Source organism: Cimex lectularius, unplaced genomic scaffold (assembly GCF_000648675.2).
Source record: "Cimex lectularius strain Harlan isolate CLEC.00 unplaced genomic scaffold, Clec_2.1 scaffold189, whole genome shotgun sequence".
Lineage (NCBI taxonomy): Eukaryota > Metazoa > Arthropoda > Insecta > Hemiptera > Cimicidae > Cimex > Cimex lectularius.
The window spans coordinates 812449-819383 of NW_019392780.1; the positions used below are offsets into that span (position 1 = coordinate 812449).

Consider the following 6935-nt stretch of genomic DNA (forward strand, 5'->3'; position numbering starts at 1 on the left):
GTTTTTCTGAAGCCTACATCACACCAGACCGCATCTCACGATTTCTGAATAATTGTCGACTAACTGTCACTAATCACCACACATTTATTATTAAAGTTTATTATAAATTATTTTTAATAATAGAATCTTTAACTTTTAGCTATTTCAGCATTTATTGTGCTAACATATAAAAAGAATTGGAAATTAATGCTGTGTTATGTATATACCAAACGCGTATACTCTGGTCTCCCTTCCTAACGAATAAATCATTCGCCTGTTACTAAAGATTTCCGTGGAGGGGGACTCACTGATGAGTCTCTTTATACCAGTCAATGTTGTAAATAAATTAAGGTTTTAAGTTGACATAAAAAAGTCAGTGTCACGAGCGGGATTCGAACCCACGACTTTCGCCTTGTTACGCCGCTACTCTAGCCAAAGGTCGTGGGTTCGAATCCCGCTCGTGGCACTGACTTGTTTATCTCAACTTAAAACCTTAATTAATTGAATGATATTAATTGGTCAAGCGGACCACGAAAAATAGTGAATTTAGTTGTAAATAAAGTTTTTTTTTTAGTGGATGGAACATTTCGGTTATAACATGCTCCAGCAATATAAATCTCTTTATTGATTGCATTTTTTTCCAGTGCTTAAATTTTTACTTATTTTAATCGTGCAATGTAGGTTGGACCACCCCTTCAATATTCTTATTCTTCCTAATATGAACCTGAAAATTATGGTAACATTCATCACCCTGCAATCTAATGTTAATAGTTCTTTGTTCTTTCTAATTATTTTGTCATGTGTCAAAGAAAATGTTTCATAACTCGAGTCACTGGCGGCCGGATAAGTTTTATGTCCTATAACCTCAGGGGAAATCATGGGCTTTCGATTTTTTTCACTTTGTTGGATTGACTTGTCATTAAAGTTTGATGATTTGAATATATTTTCTTTTTGATTACTTTTAAATGACTTTTTTTGTATATAATTGACTTTATTATTTCTATATTCTTTTCATGCAAAATTGGTCATCGTTAAAAAGAAAGAATGGAAAGTTGGTCTAAAGGAAACAACCTGTTTTATCGAACTTTATGTCAATATCATAAGGACTCCAAATTTGTATTAATTCAACGAATATATTTTCTTTAAATTTGAGAAATATTTTTAATAATATTGTCTTTACTTAAATGAAAGGAAATTTGTTTAAGTTCTAACAACCTTTCACTTTTTTATTTAGAGAAATATATTTTAATTTTATTTATAAAAATTCTTTTGTTTACCATTATAGTTGAAATAATTAATCAACGTGAAAGTTGTGGTGGTTGATTGCCACAGAAAATAAATCGAGTGAAAAGTCGCAGGGTCAACGGCGGCACGCCGTTCGTTAATGAAAAAAGATAAAAAGAAATCAATTACCCCCTTGATCTTTCCACAAATATCTACATAGCTGGCCTTGTCCTGATATTTTCTTGTCCTTGCTCTTCTTCCGGCCGATAGTGTTTCAACGGGTAGCAAATAACTTTTTTAAGTTTATTTTTCAACGACATAAAAAATTCAACAATCAAATCCATGGTATTTATAAGAATATGCACATACACATATTGTATGCACATTTACATGTCTGGCCCGATTGATTTGAATGGCCACAATGCAGTGAAAGTGGCCGTAATCGACCATTATGGCGCGAAGTCAACAGCAAAAACTAGAGTTGCCGAAGTTACGCAATCAGATGGTCACGAGGTCACCTACACTTCGGTCTGCTATGAGGGTTGTAAGGAAGGGTTGATCCGGACTGGTTGCCAATTAATGGGTTGCCATGAAGGATATTTTGGAGTGAAATTTATTGTAGCCGGAGTGGGCCAGGTTTGGGACGTAGGTATGTTTAGATTGGATTTTAGTTTCGATTTCAATATTTTCTCGAACTTTATCTTCATCAATCAACTTAAAAACACCACATTGTAACTTATTTTTTCACTTAATTTGTTTTTACACAGTAATCAACAGGCGTAATGATTTTATCTTTAATAAACGCCTAAAATTAAATTATGCTATGATTGGCTGTTAATATCTAACATAAGGTATTGGTTGAAATGAAAAAGTTAATGTCACGAGCGGGATTCGAACCCAAGACCTTCGGCTAAATACGCTGCACTTGAGCTATCGTGACTTCGATCCACTCGGACACCAACTTTCCACATCAACCTACCCTTCGAATTTTCCCTACTTTTTGCTATTTTTCAAATGTCGTGTAATCTATTTTGATTCTCGGCGACAAATGAAATGGCCATGGAGAGCTTTAGTGAAGACATACTTCGTTTTACACATTAAATCCATTATAATTTGTGGTTTGGTTGCCCAAATAATTTCTTTCACTTAATTAACCTTTATGCAAGTTATTGGTTGAAATGAAAGATTAATTAATTTAAGGAAGTTACTTGTCCAATCGAACCACGAAATATTGTGGATTTAATAAGTAGATGTAGATGTAGATGAGGATGTAATTTTTTCAGGGTATGGTATACTGCGCCATTTAAGAGCTATTGTATCCCCCGTTCTCTGCCTAAAGCACATCGGTGAGTCCTATTTCATCAAGAAATTTGATTAATCGGCCCGGTTTCAGTGGTTGAAACTCTTCTATGGTCACATTATACATCCCAAGACATTTCCTCCTGCGGGCTAATGTAGCTCCGCAGTTTGTTAGTAAATGTGTTGGTGTCTGTTCTGCCTTTTTGCGGAATCTGCATGTGCCATCTTGGATTGTTCCAATTTTCTTTTGGTGTGCATTTAATCTGCAGTGTCCTGTTAGGAATCCTGTTAGGATTCGCAGTCTGTTCCTGCTTCCTTTCACATATTCTGTGATTTCTTTCCTACCAAAATTGGTTAGAAGATTCTTAGATCGTCTATGTCCAATGAGTGAATTCCATTGTTCCCTCATTTTTTTTTGTCCTTCTGTCTGAGATATTCGTTAATAGTGTGGGTTCCTATGCCACAGAAGGGTTCAGGTCCTATCAACGGTGTGGCAGCCCCTTTCCTTGCCAGGGTGTCCGCTTTCTCATTGCCTTCTACTCCCATGTGTCCTGGAACCCAGCAGAGGCTGACTTTATTCTGCATACCTAATATGTTTAATTTGGTTTTGCAGTTCAGCACCATCCTTGAACTAATGATGCTTGAGCTTAGCGCTTTGATGGCTGCTTGGCTATCTGACATGATAGCTATATTCTTGTTTTTGTACCCTTTACTTAGGTTGAGTTGGGTACATCTTTCGATTGCATGAATCTCAGCTTGGAAGATACTGGTGTGTTTTCCCTTGGGTTCTGAGTATTTGGTTCTGGGTCCAAATACTCCTGCCCCCGTACCTTCTTGTCTTCTAGATCCATCTGTGTACCAGAGGATGGTGCCATTTTTAGAGGAGTTATTTCCATTTCGTTCCCATTCTTTTTTGGTACTGAGATTTATTCTGAATTTTTGGTTAAATTCCGTATTTTATCAATAATGTATCAGCAAGACAATTATTTAATATTTATAATAGCTGAGTTATACGTTATTTCCAAAAAAGTCTGGAATTAATAGATACAGGAATCAAATGATTTTTCATACCCACCCCAAGTTTTTAGCAATTGTTAACAATTCATTTTCCACACTTTGTGGTCAGCCTTTGCTTGCTAAAACTGATGTAATCATCAGTACTGATTGATACCTCCATACCGATAGAAAGGATTGTCCGTAAGAAGCATGATTAAATGAAAGTGTCAGTGGGCCGGATCGGCCTGATAAGCTCTCACGTATCTAGAGCCTTATCGATAGGTCGCCCTCGGTGGATCTGAATCGTATAAGAGGGGTCATCCTCACCAGATTAAGATTAGGCTATGCGAGTTTGATTCACGAACTTGTTTTAGATTAAAGTTCTATCTGTCCGGCATGTCGAGAAAAGTTGCTCGTTGTGTCCCACTTAATTGAATGCCACCCGGTATGAGAATTGTGGCAGAGAGTATTTGGGTCCCCTTTTCCTAATTTTGTGCAAATATGTCTATTTTATGTTTATAGTGCTGCTGACAGATATCTAGTTTTGAGTACCATTTTGTGTATATTTAGACTTGAAGTTAATTTTTAATGTATGTAGCCTGAGTAGGCCGAGCGGAATATTGAGTACCCCACTGACCCGCAGTTTGTTTAGCAACATGGAGGAATAGCGACATATTACAATACTCTAATTGAGTGAATCGTATGTAAATGGGAATTAATGTATTGCAGTGTGAGTAAAAATGTGGCTGAATTTAGATTTATGAAACTGATGCGTTGGGGCTGATATGACCTAGACGTTGGCAGTCCCTGCAGCTTAACCTCGATGCATCCTGCGAGAAGTCATAGGTTCCATTCCGTATGTACATATACTTACTTGTGTATAGGATATGCTTATTATTATATTATTTTCCTGATAAACATGGCAAACAAAAATAATGCAGAATTTTTGTAGGATCCTTTAACTACCTCAGACACCATATTTCTAAATCTTGATGAAGTGTGTATTCCCAGTCCTGCATTGATTCGATTTTCATATGAAAGTCTGCCTCTGAATTCCATGGACCACAGTATAACTCGTAGAAATTGATATGTTGCTGAGTGCGCGTGAGACTGCAGGAGGGGACATTAAAGCACACTTACCCGATGCTATGCCATGCTAACCTACCCGACGCTCTGCGTTCCCCTCTGTCCAGATTTTCGTCGGGTCGCATCGAGTACAGTTGAAGACAAAAGAACCGGACATTCTATTCAAACTACATGTATTATTGTCGTTATATTAATTACAACAAACTTATTTTAATATAAACCAAATTAACTGTGATTAAAAATTAATTAGTTTTTATTTAAACAAATTAATTTTAATGGTTTGGTAGAAAATCAATCAAAACGCCGGAATACGATTTTTTGATGTAATGAATTATTGTACTAACAATAATAATAAATTGTAATAACAATTTATTGTACTCGCTTCGGCAGTACATATACTAAAATTGGAACAATTTATTACCCGGTTTTGCTCATAAAATTTAATTAACAATTTATTTCATAGTTTTGTTCATAAAATTCCACCATTTTCGTCGGGTAGCATCAGAACAGGACACTCATATTTTTTGTAGTTTATTCAAACTAAGTACATGTAATTTTGTCGTTATATTAATTACAACATTTTATTTTAATATAAACCAAATTAAACGAGATAAAAATGCATAAATTTTTATAATCATTGTTTAATTATGATGGTTAGGAGTAACTTTATTTAAAACAATTAAGTTTAACAAACAATTTATTAGATGGTTGTGCTCATAAAATTTAACTAACAATTTATTACAAGGTTTTGCTCAAAATAGTGCATTAAGAACAAAAGATGCGTTGCGATTGTGATAGTGATTATTATGATAAACGCTGTGGACTGTACGCGACATGTGCTTGCGTCGGATAGATGTGCACACCCCACCAAAACGAGGCAAGGCGTCGGGTAGCGTCGCAGGGCGTAGCATCGGGTAAGTGTGTTAAGTGTGCTTAATGCATGTGTTTTAAGGATTCACTTAGGGGTATCTGTCGCCGCAATGGCTTGGACGTTCACACGGCGCTCATACTGTAAGGTAATGGTCCAGGGTTCAAATTCAGCGTGACTACATTCAAAACAGACATACTTTCAAATGAGCAGAAAAAAAAACACTGGCGCACACCGAGGGTCAACCAAGTACGAAACATGTTTAGTCGACGTTAGTTTATTTTTCACCCCGAGTGAATGATATGTAAACAGGAAAAAATATATGTTTAAGAGTGAGTGAGATTGTGATTGAGGTTCAGGTTGTTTATTAATATGTAAATATTGAATCATTTCACTTTTTTCACCAGAACGATACATCGATGTAGTTAGTTATTCATGTATTCGTACTTCTTTAATTATCCATTATTTACTAATTTCAATCAACGGTTTAAAAATCAGGGTGATTGTTTTCTTAGGATTGAAATCAAGTAAACCGTTCTCATGTCGTGTTATTATTGATTTACTCAATGTGCAAGTGCGGGTGACCTTTGCCAATTAATATGGTCCACGAGTTTCGGTACTCGTAGGAAAAACCAATTAAGTAAATTGTTTCGAAGGGGAAGAGATTAGTGCAAGGTTGGTTTGGTTTTATTGTGACACGAATTTTGAAACCGATAGAGCTTTAATTTTTTTACGCAAATCCAAGCCCCTGCGACCGTTGTGAAAGTCACGGAATGGCGGTCGAACTGGGGAGCATGTTGAGTGAAAAATCATGAACGAGAATGATAAGGGTTTCGGCAATTGCAATATCCCGGTATATGCGGTCTCAAAACTACATCGGTTACATACCAACCCTATTTACAAAGTTTGTAGATAAGGAAATTTGTGTTTATTTTCCGTAATAATGGTTTAATGGACGCATGAGGAAGTCTATGTTTTGAAGACTAATGACTAGAAATAGAAGCATCGAAAGAAAATTTTCTATTATTAACAAATCCACCTATTCACTGAAATCACACCAAAGATGGCGCGCATTGGAACGCATTGGAAGAGCAAAGCAGCATGAAATGGGTATACCAAATTACTCGTAAACGACAATGTTTACACCTGAATTTAAATTTTATTTTTGTTTTAATTTAAGTTAGTTTTTTTGGTCTCGTTGCCACGGGGAACGAATGTTTACGCCTCCCGTTGCTATGGGAACCAAATGGAATGCTTTCGGTTGCCATGAACACCAGTGTTTACACGTCGCCGTTGCTACGATGAATTGTTTTGTATTTTTCATTACCATGGAAACGCCCCTTCTTTTTTTGGTCAAGTCCAGTCAACTGGTCGAGTCGCGTCTCAACCGCCATGAAGACAGCATACGCTGTTTCTTAAATTTAGATATTTCAGGCAGTAATTTTGTATAAGTTATTTTGTATTGTGAACCGATAGTTCAACG

General features: G+C 36.2%; 1 non-coding gene across 1 annotated transcript; it reads left to right on the forward strand.

Moving 5' to 3' along the window:
* The first annotated feature begins 215 nt into the window (after positions 1–215).
* On the forward strand, positions 216–337 carry LOC112127203. The gene has a single exon (XR_002910458.1). It is a non-coding gene; the product is annotated as a U5 spliceosomal RNA (small nuclear RNA).
* Positions 338–6935: the final 6598 nt, after the last annotated feature.